At 39.0% G+C, this 20,750-nt stretch overlaps 1 protein-coding gene across 3 annotated transcripts in view; it reads left to right on the top strand.

The window, feature by feature from the left end:
* The first annotated feature begins 14,077 nt into the window (after nt 1-14,077).
* The window catches only part of CGNL1 (cingulin like 1), a 62,314-nt gene continuing 55,641 nt past the window's right edge, over nt 14,078-20,750 (top strand). For all 3 annotated transcript variants that reach the window (XM_050903274.1, XM_050903273.1, XM_050903275.1), the window contains exon 1: nt 14,078-14,141. The gene's annotated coding sequence lies outside the window, so the exon portion shown is untranslated. The remainder of the gene's footprint in view (nt 14,142-20,750) is intronic.

Below are 20,750 nucleotides of genomic sequence, written 5' to 3'. Positions count from 1 at the left end.
ACTAACTCTCAAGCACAACATTACAATTTAAAATTAATTCTCTTTCCCAGATATATTTACTTTATATACTTCCATACTAATCCTGACCAAGTTTTTAGACACCATATTTAACAGGAATTAGAATCAGAATGTGTAAATGCAGTATAGGTAGAATTAGTTGAGTATTAGACATTGAGTAGGGAATGTAAAACTGATTTCCATACCAGAGGATTTGTTTAAATTTTTTTCAACTCAGCAGCTGCTCATTCTTACAGGCGATAGAGGCCCCATTTCAAGAAGGTACTTATGCAGGAATAGTATCAGTAGCTTCAAGTATCTGGGTAATTCTGCCCACCTAAGTTGGACACAAGCTCAGATGCCCTTCTGACTAGGCTTTGGTCATAATAAATTTACCTGCCAGCAAATTTTAGTGTGCTAACTGCTGACATGGACTACGCTTATGGAAGAAGTTCCTGACAAGCTGCAACAAGATTTGAGAAGGTCACGAAGAACCTATTAAAGCACATGAATTTGAGTCCAGCTGAATACAAAATAATTCATACTGAATGAGATGACTCTATTAACTAGTGTGGTTTGGAAGAGCATTGGAATGAAACTTGTTAGTGCCTTGACAAGGAAGCATGCAATGTGAAGATGTGATGATCGCCATGGCTTGTGTGACTAAGTGGTTGTTATACCACCTACCCAGTAGGCATGACTGCACGTGATTTGACACTCTTTCTTCAGAAGTGAACAGAAATAGCTGTTCAAACAGCGAATGTCTCTTCCTGTGCCTGTGAATACCATTGTTTAAATCTGAGAGGAGTGGTTGAAGCTGGAGTAATGATCTCTTTTGCACTTACCGGTAACCCAGCTTAGAGAGGCCACCACTGACTTACGACAAGGTCTTAAATTCATCTCCCCTGGCTATGGAAGTCTGGGAATGGACCATTTTTCCTCATTCAAATTTACATCTCAGTAAGGATACTGCAATCACAGAAAAAGTCCAGAAGTTGAGGGTGATTAAAAACGATTTGGAGAGACTTTCATATGACAGATTTGTGCAAATTTGTGCTACTGAGCTGAGACTGTAAGTAACTAAGATCATAAGGCTATGTAAAGCAATGAATATCACTACAAATGTTTTTAGTGCTGTTCTATTGAATAAGATGACAGCATACAATAAAAAAGATCAGATAATAAAATAGGATTTTACAAAATATCTCTTTCCCTCATCTAGGTAACTAAATGCAACAGGATATTAATTAATCTAATGAGATTAAAAATATGACTAAATAGTAGTTAAAAGAATTACAACATCTTCTTATTATATCGATTAGGCCAGATAACTTTATTTTCCAGAAAAATACTTGATTATTAGTTGGGAATACAAAGAAAGTTTCTGCATACTTTGGGCACACATCATATTTTTAATTTAAAGAAAGACAAATGTTCTGGGAAATAATCTTTTTATTCTGAGGGTACTCTCCTACTTTTAACAGTTAATTACTCCCAAGATCGCCTCTGAAAATCCTTGAATGCATGGATTTACACCCTAGAATTCAAAGTTTTGTTTCTATGGCAGATGTTACTTATACCCTTCTTTTGACATCAGAAGATGAACATAGAACGAGTTGGTTTTGTTTGCATTGTTATTGGTCACAGTTCTACAAGGGAGTTATATTTCTGACTAAAGTTTGATACATATCATTAATGATGAACATAGGTGTCTATGCGCTAACAAGGTCCTCTAAATGAAGGGTCACCCTCGTGGCTTGTATAGTTTCACAGGTATGCAGTTGGAATATAAGAGAAAGTAGAGAAAGGATTAATCTTTCTCATAGTCTGAGCCTGCTAGGGGCCAGAAGCTCGCAGATTGAGAAAAGAAACTTGTGCATCTGGACAAGCAATAGGATCAGAACAGAGAAGTGCTGAACTGACTTGAAAACTAACAAAATCTGTGAAACAGATCTGATCTTTTGAAGAGCCAGTGCAGACCAGCAGAAATGACAGAGCAGAGAGGCCATGCTGAAAACTCCAAGTGCAAACTGACTGCATCACCAGCAGTCATGGCAATGGGAAAACTCTCTGGATTGACAACAAATAAGCCGATCGGGCAAAATAAACTCAGCTGCTTCACAGGTCCACATGCAAACTTGGAGGAAGCTGAAAGGCACAGCAGAGCCAGCTGGCTGTTCCTGAGGGTGGGCCCGCTGCCAGGCAGCTGTGACAGGGGGAGCCAGACTCGGTAGCCACCCCTTGATGACCTGGGCTACCCTGGGATTGACTGATATTCTTTATTGGGAAGGGAGAAGTTGAATACACTTTGTGCAAATAGCCATAGATTTTGTTAATCATTATTTAAAGATATCTAAACAGCCAGTGTCCCACAGTCTGTATTCCAAAATAATCAAGAGCAGAAGAACCTCTCAGTAAGAGCATAAGAAAAGGTTTAATTCATTTTTCCCCCAGAGGGAAGTTGGAAATGAAACTCTAAGCAAGAGCTTTGAGACACAGTTATCTTGCCAAAAAGAATCGTAGATATTGAGACTGATCCTCTTTGCTGCCAATTTAGAAATTTAGGTTTTGAGCCTCTGCTGTGATTTTTTTTTTTTTTTAATTTTCTAATGTGATTGATTTTTTTATTTTCTAAACATTTAATGCCTCCATTGATTTTCTAGCTTCACATATGGAAAAGTGCATGCCTGGATCTGGCTGGTCATACTTTAAGGACACATTTCAAAGGCAGGCTAACATTCTGATCACAAAAGAAGGCTGTCAGAGCCACTGCATAAGCACAGGTCAGCACATTTGCAAAATGAGATATTTGTCTGTCTTCAAAGATTAGAGGTATCTCTTCAGTGAAGTGTTAGAAGACACATAAGTGCAAACACTGCCAGCTGCCCCTGCTATTGCAACAAAACTAAACAAATATTTTCATTGTACTCTGAAAAAGAAACATCACTGACCCCCCTACTACTCTCATGTTTTGTTATGGGGTGTTAAAAAACAGGCAAGCACAAAATATATATTAGGATGCCATCTCTCCTCACATTCCTGGATTTCAGAAAGGAAAAGATGAGTGTTTCCATATATTGTTTTTTCACTCTAGTGAAAAGAATGAAAATAATTTTCAGTACCCAGAGTGTCTGCACCTGGGGCCTAAATGAAGGGAAGTAGGTAAATAGTTCCAAGTAATTAATGTAATGGCTCAGAGGGGCCACAGAAGGAAAGAGGAGTTTCTCCAGTTTAAATGTTTGCATTCATGCTTTGCCTAAAGCAAAACAAGCTATTTGTCTTCTGGTTTGCATTTTCCCAATGAAAGCTTCCATTTGTCTTATTGTCATTCCAACATGTGCATCATTTACAGCTTTCACTGCTTGAAATATGCAAGTACTGTACAATGCAAGATTTTTTTTTTCTGAGCTTTTAAGATTTTCTAGAATTGTTGGGTGTGTTTTAAAAAGTGAACCAGTAAAGGCAGATTCAATTTAGAATGTGTTACGTAATTTTTGTAAGTGGCTACAGGTTAGAGGCTTTGTTACTGTGATGCTTTGCTGTGTAGTGGAATCTCCAACCCAGAATGAAGTGCATTGCCTCTTTCCACACTTGGGGGAAAGAGGGTCCACCACAGAAATGACCAAAGTTGATAGGTTACACCCAGATTGGCCATTATTAAAGACTGAAGAAAGGGTGATGGGTCTTGAGTTCCATCTGTTTTTGACTTTCTGGTCCTTTAACGTGAGCTGTAGAGATGTGAAAATCTCCAAAATACATTTCTGAACTCTCTCCTAGAGTTAGAAATTTATGCCAACCTTTTCTTACAAAACAGGGGGGGAAAAGTATCATCTATTTTATCTAATAGCTCAGTGAATAGAGGATTAGTGATCAGAGGACGTCTGTGTTCAAGTCTTGGCTCTTACTGAGGGTATTAGATTTGCATTTCTAACTTCCCATTTTAAGAACCTCAATATAAGGGATGTTTAGGTGAGACACTTCTAGTTTCTCCTATGGAAGTGAAAACACTGCCCACCACAAATACTGTGATAGAAAGAGAATTAAGCATGACTATTTATCTTAATAGTTAGTGTACTCATCAAGGTTGGGGGAGGCCTAGGTTTCTGTTTGTTCAAATTACTACTTAATACTAAATCCTGAGGAAGGAAAGCCCTATGAGACAAAGTCCCTGTTTTCGGCCTGTCATTGTGTTCCCCTGTTACATGACTCGCTTCAGAAATATTTTCCACCATCAGACCTCAGGCAGTATCTTTTCTTCTATGGAAGAGACTTGCTTGATGCGTGGGGATAGTTAATTTTGCCAGCTCTCAGAAAGACAGAATTTCATTTGACTATTCACATGGCAAGACTGCAGTCACAGTCCTAGGTAACATAAAGTCTCCTTTGTATGATATAGTGTACAAACACATTAAGGGACATGCCGTAACCTGCAAGTTGATAGTGATGAATTTGATGCGGAAACTGGAGATTGGAACAGGCCAAGTTAATCTCATTAGAAGCCAGCAAACATCTGTTAAACTTGGTCTACGCTTAAAAGGTTTCCTAATGTAGCGATCTTGGCAAAGTCTCCCTAGAATAGATGCTGCTGAAGTTAGCCAAAAAAGCTCTGAGGGCTTCCCCAGACAAAACAAGTTGCACTGACTTTTGTGCTCTGAACTGGACCTACAGTAGAGCTGTTACAAAAGTGCGGCAGAGTCACAGCCTTTGTGACACTCTAATATATAATAAATATCTTCTGTAGACCTGGTCTGAAATAGGGTTAATCTTATATGATGCCTGGATGTCAAATGAGTGACCACTGGTGAAAGTCTTATCTGGGTTCATGTTTAAGAGTACCTTCTCAGGATAAGTATACAAATCCAGTATAAGAAGCAGAGTAATTTTTGTTAGGAAAAGTTTAGACTGGGAAAACTGTGCTTCTGCAGCACGTGTTTCATCTCCTCCCAGTTTAACAACCTATTCAAGAGAAAGTGTAGTTTTGCTGTTGTAAGTGTATGTTACGGTATAGGTTTTTTTCGACGCAGTCATGTCAGTCAAAGATTACACCTCATCACATCCAGGACTGACAGAGCAGTGCTGGTAGAAGCCTGTAGCCCAGTCGTGGCCTCACACGAAAGATCCTGACCTCAGAAATGTTAACTCTCCTCACACTGCTCTAAAACAGGCTTTTTGCAGTTCTGATTGTTAAAACAAAATTCTTATCTTTCTGAGGTTTATAGACTCTACCCTCTCTGGAAAGAGGTAACATTTCTCAAGCATACAGAATTAACTCAATCATTTCTTGGCTGTACTGAGGGGAACACATAATTTTATATTAAAAAATATATATATTGTATGGTTGAAGGAAAAATATAGCAGAACAAAGTTTGATTTAGTCTATTGTATCTAGGATTTTTTCCCCCTGCTAATTCAGTTAGAGAAGTATAAAAACCAGATAGCTTGGGAGTATGGTGGAGCAATCAACCAAACTACAAACAAACCAAAGTAAAATAAAGTTAAATCCTTCCCAACAGAATTCCAGATAGCATAATGTGAGAGCATCAACTTCATGTAACTAAAGAATTTTTGTGAATATTTAAATTACTTCTTTGGAACAATAAGCTCTTATCCAACTCTGAACGGCCTTGCAACTAAAAATACACTCTATTTAGTATTTCTTTCAACTTGTTTTAGACAGCATCAATAGTTTTCTCAGAAGATACTATCACTGTTTGGCAGAAACATACTTGCAAAAATAAACTAAATCCAGAAAAGTTTCCAGGGATGTATTTGGATACAAATACGGATAGTGACTCTTGCCCATATCCAAAATAAAACACACTAGCTGTACAACAACTTTCTCTGCTAAATATAAACATCCTGACATTGATAAGCTTTACAGAAAGAGTAAATGATTGCCATATATTACTACCATCACCAGTATTTTAAGAGCACCCTCTACAGTCACAAAACACTCCCTAACTAGGAAAAGCTCTTCTACCTAAAGAAAACAGTATTAACTGAAAACTGGAGTATCAGTTTACTTTATCAGTATAGTGTCAAATCTATATGAACGTACCTCTGTGAGTGCTTTAAGTAAAGATGAGCAGACTTCATATGAGTGCCAAAGATAGAAGCTATTTCATCACTGAAGCCTCCGTATTTGAGGATTTAAAATACTGGGCTGACTCATAATTAGGCTGTAAACTTCTTCTCTTAAGACAATGGATGGTTGTGGGATCTGAAATGGAAACCTATACAAGACAGTGTTTGTTATTTTCAAAAGAAAGCAAGGAATAAACCATGGTAAAGGCCAGGATGAACTAGTTTCCCTGAGTTCATTTCATTTGTTTGTTTGTTCTTGGTTTTAGTTCTCAGAATACTTTTTGTTAGAGTTGTGCAAAACAAGCACTCAGTTCACAAGTGGAACTGAAAAATTTTAAAAAATATAGTTCTCCATGAAATGCTTATTATACGCATGTATATTCTACTGTGCAAACACTTATGTCTTGATTGATTTTGGGTTTTGGTTAGCAGTTCCCATAAAGCACATGACAATTCCTTCCTGGAGCTTCAAAGTGAAGAGAGACAGGGTAGTGCGCCTCTGAGATCTTCTTACGCTACTTTTCAGCAACGTCTCAATTTCACGCAGACCCTTCTACTGGCTCCTGACACGGTGAATCTGACACTATGGTAATATAATTTGTTGTTATTGCAGTGTAACTTTTTTAATAGGTTAAAAGTCTTTCTTCTGTTGCTCATTTATTTTTTTAAATGTATACTGGATATATTTTCTCAGTTAGGAGAGAGTTGAGTTTATTCTGCTATGGTTTCCACCCTTCTGAATGAGTAACAAAAGTTACATGTCTGTTTGCTACCTTTTTTTTTCCCCTCTTGAAAAAGAAAAAGCAAAGGATTTCCAGATCACTCATTCATGTTCCCTCCCTTTTCCCTGCTTTGGTCTCCAAGTGGTATGCTCAACCCTTAATATTTTTCCATGTTTAATTTTGAATAACTGTTGATGTCATATTGAAATGAGTAGGATTGAAGAAGGCATTGTAAGTTAAGCGCATGCTTAAGCAGTTTTCTACATCAGTCCTGACAAAACAAACCTATAAATGTTGGAAATTCCAGTCCTCTAAAACCTTTCTTAACCTGTCTTTCTGGGTCTTGCCTAGATTTGCAAAGATACAGATATTTTCTTAAGTCTTCAGTGCATCAGTAGTTAAGATACTGCAGGTGAATCAGGAGTGATGCTTCACAAAAATATTTAAATTATATTACCTCACCTGATTAAGACAAGTGGCTAGAGATAAAAACAATCTTAAGAATATTGAAGAGAATCTTTTTTTCCTGGTCTTTATTTTCAAGCTACTCAGACGTGTGTCAAAGGATCAGAACGGTTAAAATGATTGTAGCCACCAGGTGGTGCTATTGCACAACATCAGAAAAGAATACTGGCCAACATACCAAAACTTAGTTAGGAGAAAGGTTTTGGATCAGATACGGCTTCAGACTTCCGTAGGCTTGGAAATGTTTCCTTATCTTTGTCCAAAAGTAGGAAAAAAAAAAAAGCAATAATTAAGGTATCTATGCATGCCTACAAGAAAAAAAAGTTAATTTTTACAGGATATAGTGATGATTTTATCTCTGTTCCAAAACTTACCTGGGTCTAAACCCAAGAATATATTTACCATTCACCTCTCTATTGAAATAATTTTATTTCAGTGGGAATTAGGAGCCTAAATTCTTTACTGGATATTGCCCTTAGTTCTCATCAAAGATACACACACATTTTTAAGAAAACTGAATATGAGATGCAATGTCTGCAAATCCTCATGTGACAAAAAGGATTAATTGATACATTAAACTAAATAAAACTTTGCCCTGCTATATTTTTAATCAACAGTACATTTTAAAACATGAAAATATTAATTTTGTTCTTATGTGCTGTCTTGCTTGGTACAGTAGGTATGTGTTAAATTGCCTGCATACCCTAAACCAAGATAAGCTTTGATATACATTGTAAACAAAAGAAACCTACTTTAACAAAGGTAAAACAAGATTTGAAATTAATATTTCTGAGAGAGACAGAATATATTCTGTCTCCAGGACGTAATCTTTGGATGCCAATCTTAAAAATTTAGACCTTAATTTTGCAAATACTTATATGTTAGGTTAAACTTTAAATACATCAAAATTTATTACATTTGCTTAACCTTACACATATGCATTTCAGGATGAGACACAGAATTGTTAAATTACTTAGAAAGTCTCTGCATTATCTTGCCGTGATATATGTTTTTTGTTTCAGCATAGCCCATTCTGTATTCTTTTTTTGTGAATAAATCTTACGTCTACTTAGATTGTAAAGCATTTTTTGGTATAGATCTGTATCTGTATGGAGCTCTACAATGCCTAGTACAATGTCCTAATACTGAGGGCGTTATTATAAAATAGGTAAGAGCAATAGTTCTTAAGAGCTACATGCATAAAGAGTATAGGAGCCATTTAATTTACTACATTACTATTTCTGTGATAAATTAATCAGTTTACGTTTGCAATGACCAAAACAATGTGCCCTTTAAGCTTTCTTCAAATAAATACACTGACAATGCCAACAAATTACTAACTTTACATATTTGTGCAAAATAGAGACTCAGTCTATGCTACTCCCAAAAAACCAGTTTGTTCCTGCAGGGTGGGCGCAGCTGAATCCTAGCAGACTGGACTTGTCCAAGAGGAGCTACGCAGACCACAGCAGAGCAGGTAACAGTCACAATAGTTTCTGGAACTTTAATGTAGATGCACTTGGTAGTACCTAGGATTTCTGCAGGCTCTTCTTGGAAAAACTTCTTTTGTCATTGCTAGGATTACTTGAATAAGGCTAGTAGGAGCAAGACTGTCGTTCAGGTGAAGGAAGAAATGTGGATATAGCCAGAAGTTGTCCAAGGAGAAGAATGGGAGGTCAGAAAGTCTCATGGTGGCTAGATATAGAATAGTGTCCAAAATCTTCAACTAAAGTTCCTATCAATACTAATTATTCACTTAATTACTAGACTATACATTATTTGTTAAATGAATATTGAAATTATCATATTATGTGTGATCAAACTTTGTGTTGTGTGTATTTTCCCCTCAACACCTTTTAAAGTCAACGGTATCTTCTCTTAATCTCACCTTGCACCTTTGAATATTGTATCTCACTCTTGATTTCTATGCACATAAGTAAGATTAGTAATTGTACAGTCTTATATTCAGTAGAAAGAGTATTTGTAAACTTGAGCTAATGAAAATGAAATTAAATTCTATAGAAGACAAGTTACAGTTTAAATCTTCATCTCCTAACTTTTTCCTTACCATAGATTAGCTAAAAGTAAAACCAGGTATTTTCCCCTGTTGAAGACATCTGAAAATACTTATCTTTTGTTCTACAATTTCATCTGTCATTTTATACATTTTATTTACCACATCTTATCCTCCTGCAATGTGAATATGTTCTTGAATAGCTACCCTAATGGCTGGGATTATTCAGGCTTTTTTAGAATATTGTTACACACCTCTCCACATTGTGCACTTGGGTTAGAGATAGGAGGAACCCAGTGCTCTGGATTGTATCAGCAGTACCCTGTGTGTTTGACAGCTGTATATGGGAGAATAGAGAAATGGGAGAACAAGAGATGACAAATGTAAAAGACAGGGGCCACCCCCAAAAAGAAGAAGAAGAGGGAGAGAGGAAAAAAGACAGACAGAAAAGCCACTTCGAAAAGAGGGGAAAAAAATAAGAAAGGTGGGAAACGAAGGGCCTCCCTTTCTGGTTAGTTGTCTTTTGAGGAAAAAAAAAAAAAGAGGTCATACATTAAAAAGCATCTGGTAAGAGTGTAACACTAAATTTCTTCAAATAACCCAAATGCTCTTCTGAAAGTAAATTTACACGACAGTAAATTTAATATTTAAAATAGAACTGTTCCTTAGTGTTCTATGATAGCGAAAGTGGTCTGATTTTTATAAAAGGGTACTTTCTCGTGCTCATATATAACTCAAAAGTGCTTTGTTAAGTTTGCTAAAATGGTTGAGATACAGATACAATTTTACAGATATAATTTTAGAATAAACTCTGTAAACTTTCTGCTTAAGATAAAATGTTTTGAGAATACAAGTCAGTGAAAATAACACTAGAGACTAGAAAGACCTGAATTTTGAAGATTGTGTTTCTTGAAATAAGAAATAGATAAAAATGTCTATTCAATACCTTACTGAATACACTAATAACAGGGATAATTTTGTTATTTCTTAAGCAACAGACATCTAGTCTTTTATAATAATATGAGAAAATTTGCAATATGTATTGTAAAAGATGAGTCAGAAGCAGTGTTTTAAAGTAATTACATACTGTAAGAAAGACTTCTTTTTTCGTTTCCACTGTGATTATTGCATCAGATCCTTTCCTGCAAGGAAATCAGGGGAGTATAATAAAGTGTCAAAATGCAGTTCAATATGTAGTTGAATAGAAAGAGATAGAGATGCACCTTGCTAGGAGCCAAGCATAGCACTAACAAACCAAGCTTTCAATACAGTCTGACTCAATGCAAAAGGCGAGCTCAATTTAGGGAGTGCTATTTAGTACCTGAGGTGTGCTGGAGTAGCTAGCAGCTGGAATTAATCTACAGCACAAGCTGTTAGGGCATTACTGTTTGTTTTTGCTTTAGCTGCATACTCCATTTTGTATTGTATTTCACAACCGCCTGATAATATGCTGCCTGGACAGAGAGACATCAATCATAGTGTCGAGCCAGTTTTGTAAACAGGGACCAAAGCCTTCATTTAAAGGAGAGGAAGAGAAAAGTAAGTGGATGAGGGGTGGGAAAGGAAATGGTAGCCTGCACTGAGATGATATTCTGTGTATTACCCAACTGTCTTCAGTGCAATTTTAGCTTATTGCTGTGTTTGTATACATTCCTTCAAAAAATTCTTACCTCACTGGACAACCTTGTACTTTTGCAGTATTCCAGCTGGACTATGGCTCTTAGTGAATAACGTCTTTATGTTTGTAGCATTATTTTACCAAGTACTTCTAAAACTCATGTTCAGAATATGCCAAAGATCTGTAAGAAACTGTTTGACAAAATGTTTGATTTAAACTACAGTTTTAATGAAAATTTAAAGGTTCAAACTAAACTTTCCTCAAAGGCTCATAAAGTGTAGGATAGAGTTTTGAGTCAAAATCCAGTCAAAGCTCTCCTTTTCAGTCTGGGATGCTCAGAGCCAATGTAGGAATTTTAGCAATTGTGCTGGTCCCATCTTTTTCTCTCTTTGGTTTTTTTTTTTTTTTTTTTTTTGCTTTAATACAAAAAATAAAATAAAGAAAAAAAAGAAAGAAAAATGCCTTGGCCTAATTATCATATGAAGCAATTTTTCTGAAACTCAATACAGAACAAGAGAACAGTTTTCTAAGCAGTTTAATGCTGAGCATGCCAGATAGCAATTCAATTGTCTCCTGAGTTGTTACCTGATAGGTAATACATCATGAAAAAAATTAATTATAGACTATATAATAATGACTAGCAGTCATCATAGCCTGGTTGTTTTAGCAAGAAATGAATCTTTTATGTTTTTTCTGGTTTGCTTCTAAATGCAATGGAAATGTATTATTGTATAACATCATTGATTAACACCTGTTTTAATTAACCTCTAACAATAACCTGAAAAATATAGGTGTATACACCTCTAATGAAGCATTTTGTTTTCTATTAAGTTCAATTCCTTCACACGTTACAAAACTACAATATGAGGCTGAACAAACTGTCAGCATATTTCTTCACACTTTAATTGTAATAAAATACAGCCATATATACGTGTGTGTCTGAGTTCAACTGAAAGCTTTACCACATAGCTCATGTAACTCTGAGAAAAAACAGTTTAGTTACCTTGTTTCTTTTCCATTCCTTGTTTCTCAGTTTTACCAGTTAGAGGGGGTTGGGAGGTAAACTTCATGTGCTTTCTGAAAACTACAGTGAAAGGAACTAAGCAAACTATATAAATCTTTTACTTAAACAGCTCCAAGATTAGTCATGGCCTCTGGTTATGTGAAAAAATGTATATGAAAAGCAAATGTTAAATGGCAAAATATGCAAAAGATCAAGATGGCAACACAAGTTCAGGCTGTTCGGTCTCACAAGCATTTTTCTGACAAGTCAACTTAATACCAAGGGCAGAAAAATCCATGCATCTATGACTTCCTTCTCAACAACCATTTTGAGGGAGAATGAATTTAGTACATTATGTAGAGGTGCATTTTTCCACAACAGAAGTCTTTATAGCTCCTGTCACACCTAATACTTGCATCCTCTCAGCAAAGGAAAACATTGTTAGATGTCTGCAAACACCTCACTAGTTGCCTCTTTAGAACTGTTTATAATTTGTCCAATTCCTACAGTTTACAGTTCTTTCTACTGATTAACCATCACTATAGCATTTTATCACAAGCTATTGCTGTCAGTCGCTACTTCTCCGTCTCCTTGTTTTGCTTTTGACTGTTTCTTGCAGCTGTCAATAGACCCTTATGGAATACTGACTTGGAATACTACCGAAATATATGTTTGTTAAAATTCTCAGAATGCACTTAATTTTCTGATGTATCATAGATTTGTGTGAACTTTAACCTTTTTTTCCCAGCACAGAACCTAAAACTGGATACAGTGCCCCAAAAGTGTTGATATTGGTGTTGTATTGGGAACAGTTACTTTTCTGGTTGAACCTCTTCTGTTCATACATCCTAATTAAGACAAGGGCATTCTCTACAGAAAATCCATACAATTATATACAATACAATTCCATACAATAGTGTTTGCTTGCTAACTAGGCTTGTTTTGACAGATGTGTAACAGGTAGCAGAGCAGCTCTGACAAATTTGAGCAGTGACCTCCAGCACAGCTGGATTTGAAAAGAGAATGTGTGCCTATCCATACTCCTCCTGTAGAACAACTATGTAAGTGGCTTTTATGGCTTATATACTGAATTTTTCCTTTTCACGTTCACTGCCTTGCATTTCTCTGTTCTAGACATGGATCTATCACATTTTGTTGTGGTTTTTTTCCCTGTATATTCACTATAACCTTTTTCCTGACAATGCTGCTTGTTTTAGGTGGTTCAAATCTTGAAAACAAATTTCTGAGGGTGGAAGAAATTAACCGAGGCCCCATGCTTGTGAGATGCTTATAGTCACTGTATTTTTTTTGTATGACACTTGTAAACCACAAGTCCTTAACACCTAGCTTTTCTTCGTATATGGGTCAGGGGAGAGAGACGTGCTGCAGTATGGCAGCACTTCAGTTCTCACTATATATGTAGAATATTCTGGAAATCTGCGAACACCTTGTTGTGATATTTCCAGTCTAGCTGAAGACATTGTGAAAGTCATCCAAAACGCTGAAGACGGCCTAGGTGTGCCCAGAGGTGCTCGTGACGTTGTTCTCTGAGCAGTATGGGCGCGCTGCCCTGTTTGCTCCAGACTGCACACCACGGCCCAGATCCTCGCTCCTTCCCTCTTACCTCTACCACACGTTCAAAACCGCGCCTGCCCTGCCCCGTCCTTGTGCTGCCTCAGCTCTTCCCCGCCGCGGCGGGAGCCTCGCCAGCCGCCTCCGCACGCCGACGGGCCGCGCTCGCGAGGGAAAACAAACCCGACTATCAAGCGGCCTCGAGCTGACAGTTCCTGGGCCCGGGGCTGGGTTTCTTCTTCAGAGGATTGTTCTAGCCACCCCCTCTCGTCCTGGCACCATTTGCCGCAGCCTGAACAAAGGAGGAGTCGGGTGTTTTTCCCCGCTGTTTACGGTTTATAGGTGTTTGTCGCGGGGGGGGGGCTCCAGCCTGAGGAGACCCCGCGCGCCGCGCTCCCCCTCAGGGAGCCCAACGGGCGGGGCGGGGCGGGGACGGGCGGGAAACCGCGGCGCGCGCGCGAGGAAGCCCCTCGCTCACCTGAGGGAGCGCCCCCCGCCTGGCTCCTCCCCGGCAGGGCCCGGGCGCGGCTCCGGCACCCCCTCCCCCGCTGGAGGGGCGGGCAGTCCACGCTCGGCTCCGGCAGCGAGTGCGGCTGGCGGGGCGGCGGCGAGAGCGGCACGAAGTTGACGGGAATCCCCCTCAGAGGGCGAGGCGGCTCGGGACGGGTGAGGAAAGCGGCGGCGGCCGGTTGCGACGGGAGGTCTGGGAGCCGACGGGGGGCACCGCGTCGCCCACGTCTCCCTGCCGACATGGCCGGGGCCGGGCGGGCACAGGGCTGTGGCGCGACCTGACCGGAGCGCGGTGGGTACAGGGGAACGTCGCCGTGTGCTGCCGCAGGGGCTGCCGCCCGGGGCGGGACGCCGCGGCTGTGGAGGTGGCTCCCCGCGCTGAGGCGCACTGGGTCGCTGGGTTTCCTCCTCCATCGCGCTCCGTTAAATATGCTCCTTTCCAAAGGCCAAGGACGCCGAGTCCTCCCGGGCGGGAGGAGAGAACAACACAGCTCTCCCTGCACGACCAGCTGGTAACGCGCAGGGAGGCTGGCAGAGCGCCGGCCGTGCCGGGGCAGGCCTTCCCCCGAGCGCTCCTCAGGGCTGCGCTGGCGAGCGGCGGCTGTGCCGCCCCCGGGGCGGGCGTGCTAAACGGCGGAGAGGGGAGCGCTGCCACCGGGCCGCGGAGGGGAGAGGGAGTTGCCGGGAAAACAGACTCCGATGAGACCTGAATATTTCGTAGTTTCCTCTCGCGGCTGTAAAGAGTGGGGGCTCTTTTCCCCGAGTGCGTGTACCGGCCGCGGCTGCTCCGGAGCGGTGGTTGCAGTGCCTCAGCTGGAGATGCTGCTGCCGGGACGGGCGGGGCCGCTGGCCGCTGAGCGGGGTGCCGAGGGCCGGGCGGGCCGGGAGCCCTGGGCGGGCCGGCGGGGAGCCTCCCGCGGGTCGCCGAGATCGCGGTGCGTCGGGGGCGCCGCGGCCGCCTGCCCGCACGCATTCCTTCGGGGATTCCTGGCATTCCTGAGCTGAGGGCACTCTGACTTCTTCATCTCCCTTTTATGCCACGAATTAGCGTGTTTTTGCGAAAGGGTGTGTCCGCATTGTGTGTGTTCTTTTTCATGGGAAAAGCTTAGAATGGCAGTTCAGCCATTTATTCTTCTTCCCAATTAACTTTGCATCTGATATAATTTATATTCCTCCCATATGATGACAACTTTATGGGGAGATCAGTGCTGCGATAAAACTTTTGTGGTGAGTTTGGATTAGCATCTGCAGTTGACAGAAGAATTGTTGTTACTTTATCTTTCTTTTAAGCTTTTATCTTTCTCCTGTTTTTCTCTTTAGCATGTAAATATTTTTAAAAAGTCACTTCAATGAAGTTTGAATAATTATCGAAGTAGAAATAGTGGAAACCTATCCTTGAAAGTTGTTTTATTTATCTGAACATCTACACTGTGTTTAACTTGCATGCACTTATATAAAATGAATCCTGTAGATGAAGCAGAAACCCGCTAGGATATAATGATTTGTGGTATACCCATATGAATTTGATAGATGCAGTCTCTGACGCTTATTCTGACAACTAGCTGTCACATGTCTCATAGTTGAGGATCTCTTTATAGAGCTGGTTTTAACAGAACTTTAAAACTTTTATAAAAATATGATTAAAATGGCAAAACCAAACCACTGATTACTTTTTTAAGGTGCTTTGTAAGAACTTGTTTGACTAGCAATTATATTTTCTAGAAATGTCATTGTCATTGAATTGTCTCATTTTTTCTCGTGTTAGACCCAGAATAATTTCACTTATGCTCACAGTGTGTACTAAGCCACATGTGGTTACTGCTGATTAATATAAAAGTATACCAAGTTGCTATGAGCTTTTTTTTTTTTTTTAAATAATTAGAGTGTGAGTTTGAACTCAGGTCTTTTCTTTTGGGAAAAGATTATAAATGGAAATGAAAACTTTTCATACAGTATTGGAATGTACCATTAGTAGTGTAGTAAGCAGCATGTTTTACAAAGGAGATGAAGAAGTTTGTCATGTTATGAAAGGCAATTATACTGCTTTTTATTGTACGTTATTCTTTTTGAGACAGTCAGCTATACTTTTTAAAAGAAAAATCTGTAAAATTAGAAAGCAATATTTCTAATTTTTATTAAAAATTATCCTAATACCCTAAGAGAATCTTTCACATAAGAGAAGATTTTTTCAGTTCAATATTCAGATATATTTTTCAAAAAAATTGATATGAGCTAAACAAAAAAAAAGCAGTGCTTCAAATGAAGTATCTTATAAATGGACTGACATTTTTCCATGTACGTATTTACAGTTTAGAGGTGTTTTTGAAACTTATTAATCATTGGAAAAGAATTCCTAGTTGGTTTACATACACCTTGAATTGCAACTGACATTAACTGTTTCTAAATCCCACTTCAGTGCAAATACACACTAGAAAGGATTGTTTTAGCTAATGTTAGTAATGTTATGACAGTAAGGGCTTATCATTGCTCTCCCTTAAAAAGGAGGGCTTATCATTGCTAACCTCTTTGATTACAGAATTTGTGGTGATATTCCAAAGAGCCTGTCTTCTCCGTGGGTGTATCACACAACTGTTTTTATTCTCAGTATCTGACTTAGTTGTGTTTTGCTTTTAAATCTAATAAATGGGATGACTGCTTAGGCCGCCTGAATTGCCTCTAAGCAAACCGGATTATTTTCGTTTCTGTTAATTACATTATTAAGCCTCACTGTCACCAGTGAAATGTCTGAGAATGCACTTAGGTTCCCCTGATAGGGTATATATGGGGGATGTGGAATTTAATTCACTGCAAAAATGGTCTGTGGTGTATCCTGTGTAAGGAATTTTACCTCAATAAAAGGATGACAAAGCTGAAAAAAAGAATTGGTGACAGTTCCTTCATCTGGTTTACCTTGTGTAATAGGAAGTTGATCTTTCTGGGAGTATTGGTGAAACTGGTTTGTCTCGGCTCTGCAATGTCATCTGAAATGCGTAGGTGAAATGGCATGACCTCAAACTTGAATTTTTAAATCTTTTGTCATGGAGCAATGCAAGATGAACATATGTTCAAGGAGTTTATTCAGCCTGGACCATAGTGGGCAGGTTATTATTTAAAAATAGCTACTTAAGTATTTTGAGGCCGAATAATTCTGTGGATGTCAGAAATTAAACAAAAGTAGACCAGCACAGTTTCATTCTGCAGCCTGCTGTTTTACCATTTCTGCTTTTTGAAGTCATAGTGGTGATGATGATGTCATTATTATCTGGCCTTTTTACTATGTTGACAACCTGAAAATGTGTGTATTAATATCAAGCACGTGAGCCTGATTATGCAGAACAGTGTTCAGCCTACAGCAGTGTCTACCTGTGTTGATAGAGGGGGACTAGTAAGAATCTGGTCAAGATCACTGATGCTGATCTATTGTTCTATTGATTTCTGAGAAATGGCAATGAACACTAAAATAATGGACCATTTTTCCCACTTCTTCACCCTCTTTATGCAGCTCTGAACGGCAGCAGAAATGATGGAGCTACCTACTGCCCGTGCAGGCTTAAGAAATTTGTGTTTCTTCTTTCTTCTTCTGCCCCACTTCTCCTTCCTTTTTAGGGGTAGGGGGAGGTTATCTTCTACCTGATCAGTTCAGTGAAATGATTCAGACCTGGGCTTTACAAAGAACTACATCTTTACAATATAGAGATTAACAACTATGTCTTGAATGGTCAGGATGAGGTGAAGATGTTAGAATTTCTCCAGTTTTGTTGCTAGATCTCAACAAACTGCATACTGCGGAAGATGGTACTGACTTGATGCATCCTCAACTTAGGTTTGGCAGTTTACAGGGTTTTTTAATATGTCTTGAATGCTGTGTTGGTAGGATGTGCAAAAACCCCCAAAAGGTTGGTTTTGTTGTTTCTGTTCTTACTTGGCAAAAGTGGAGAATCCTCCCACTGAGGATGCTACATTACCAGGTTATTGTGTGAGGGAAGGTACTTCACGTGTTCATGGGGTGTTTATTCCAGGTGTGTTTATCTGGAAACATGAGCATATTTCAGAAACTGCTTTGGCCTTGAGTCTCTGAGTGGAGTTAAATCTAAATGGTAGTATTGTTAGTATAGCCAAGTATGAAAATTTAATGTTTAAACTTGAGAAATTAACATGTTAGGAATGCATGCACTAAAGATTTAGTGGAGTGGTAGTCATGGAGTCACCACTGTTTGGGATTAGAGGTCAGTGTATTTGCTGTGACCTTGTACCATCTCTGCCAACAGAGCTGGCAGCCTCCTTGAAGGAGTTTATCCAAATGTAGGCTTATAACCTTCTGTTCTATGTGAAATAGAGTGGATGACAAAATCCATAGCCAAACATTTTAAGTACCTAGTATAGTTTTTTCCATTAATGCCTCTAAATTTTTAGCCAAATGAACTCTGTTTTAAATTAAATTGATCCATCTTTTATATTTCTGAGATGCATTAATCAGATTGATAGTGTGAGATTTAAAATGAATATTCTGTAATAACCTTTTCACATTCTACTTGATTTTGGTAAAGACAGAGAGCAATGAGGAATAAAGGTGATTGGAGAAATGTCTCAGAAAGCACTTTGACTTAAAAAAAAACATCAGGGAGATTGGTAAGACTGGAAGATGCCTCAATTATTACCACAACAGCCCCTTTCTGTGAGGGTCCCCAGCCATGCTAGGAGTCATTACCGTTCAAATAGCTACATGACTCTCAGCAGTCTGAGCATGACAAGAGTTTGACTCCAGGCATTTGCAGAAGTTCATGATTCTTTAGTTATATGTACATTACATACACCATTCTAATGTAGCCAAAATGTCGATGTGGAAACTATATAAATACACTATGGAAAGGAGACTTATTGGCTAGGCTGCCCCTGCTTACACATTCATATGCATATGTGCCTATGTTTTTCTGTGTGTGTTTATACATAAACTCTCACAGACACTTGCAGAAGCCTTATAAGTAATTACCAGCCATTATTTTAAGTTCTATTGAAAGATACCTCTAAGAGCTGTTGAAGTTTATTAGAATGGAAGATGTATTTTATGTACATAAAAACACTCAAAAGTGGGTAATGATTTGTGATCTATTTCAACACAAAGCATAACGCAGAAGTGGGGGGTAAAATTTGAGCTTTTATATACAGCTGAGGGAGTGTTTTCAGTGATGTGAATCAAGCTCAGAATATTTTGTTAGGCCTTGTTGAAACTGGTAATGGGTTGGGGTATGCCTTCATATGGTCATTTGCGCACCATTCACTGTTATATGCAGGGAGCAAATGTTCAGCAGTAGCTGCCTTTATTTACAAGAACAGTTGGCATGCAATGTTACGTTATAATTCCACAAACACTTCAAGCCTCATAAAGAAGCAGCCCTACCTCTCTCATTTCCCCCCAGTAATTATGCTGTTCCAGCGTGAAGGTGAGAAGAGTGGTGGCTTGTGGGAGCTGGTTAAACCTGTGCTTAGTGTACAAGCAGGGCCCACAGCAGGCAGCTTTGGCTGCATAGGCTTCGTAAGCCCTTCTGAGTGATGCATCTCCTGGTGGAGCAGTCCAGCACGCTATGAAGCTCCTTTCCTCCGTGGAGTTATCTAGCCTGTCTCTCCTCTACTCAGCTTACGCCTCTCAGACTGAGTGTGATGATACCATCTTGTTGTTTCATGGTGGCTGGGCTCAGGGCCTGTGGTTCTGACTGTGTATTTGAATTTTAAAATGCATGGTTGAGTTAGTTGAAAGAAACTAGATGGGTGTGAAGCCAAGTGTTTAAAGAATACAATGTAATTAAGACAAAGTTTAACAATAGAAAAATGGGAGCCATAACCAGCTTGAATGCGCATGAATCTGTAGCCTTATGTTGGCTGGGTAGATATGACTCCTAAAGACTATTTTACATGTAGTTTTTGTACTTGAATACTTGCATCTCCATAGAGATTAACTCTTTTCTGTGTGTCTTCATATAAGTGAGACCTTGGTCTTTGCATGCAGTTGTACTCATATAGCTCATCCTTAATTTTATTTAGGAATAAGCTATACTTACATTATCAAGGTTATGCTGGTTGCATCTGTTGTGTTGCTGTAACTGTAATTTCTGTAGACAAGATTATATTTTTTGGGGTGGGAATACTGAGAAGAAGGTCCAGTGATCTGTCACATCTAAAGCCAAGGAATAATTTTTGGAGTAGGGGAACCTTGTTATTTATTTATTTATTTTAGATAATATTATAAATGATTTTGTGTTCTTTGAAGCACTGGCAAAACTTTTTAACAAAGGTTGCCCTAACTCTGTTTCCATTTCTTTGAGAAGGGCTTTCTAAGAGACTTTTTATTTTAATAAACTTGAGATTTTTGCCTGAGCCTCTAAAAATACAAACAGGATACTCTCTTCTATTTAAACAATAATGATATCATTGGGATGTATTAAGATAATATCCTTTGGAACAAAATACTAAGTTTCTAACACTGACAATTGGAGGAAAACGTAGTGAAACAACATAGAATCTCTTGTGGAGTGAGTGTAATCATATCAGATGTTTGGATCCAAACCAGCTATTGTATTTGAAATCACAAGCTGCTTTTAGAATCTGTAAGCATCCTTGTGTCACTCAGCTGTTGTTTCTGTCAATACTTCAACAGATATGAACATTTATAATTTGATAAACTAGAAGAGAGTATCTAAAATGAAATTTCCTCTTGGTGACTTTATTACCTTTTTTTTTTTTTTTTAACCTTCTCCTTTGCAAGTTTGT

The sequence above is a fragment of the Gymnogyps californianus genome, chromosome 11, assembly GCF_018139145.2.
Source record: "Gymnogyps californianus isolate 813 chromosome 11, ASM1813914v2, whole genome shotgun sequence".
In the NCBI taxonomy this organism is placed as follows: Eukaryota; Metazoa; Chordata; class Aves; order Accipitriformes; family Cathartidae; genus Gymnogyps; species Gymnogyps californianus.
The sequence above is the reverse complement of the archived record's forward strand: the minus strand, read 5'-3'. Positions and strand labels throughout refer to the sequence as shown.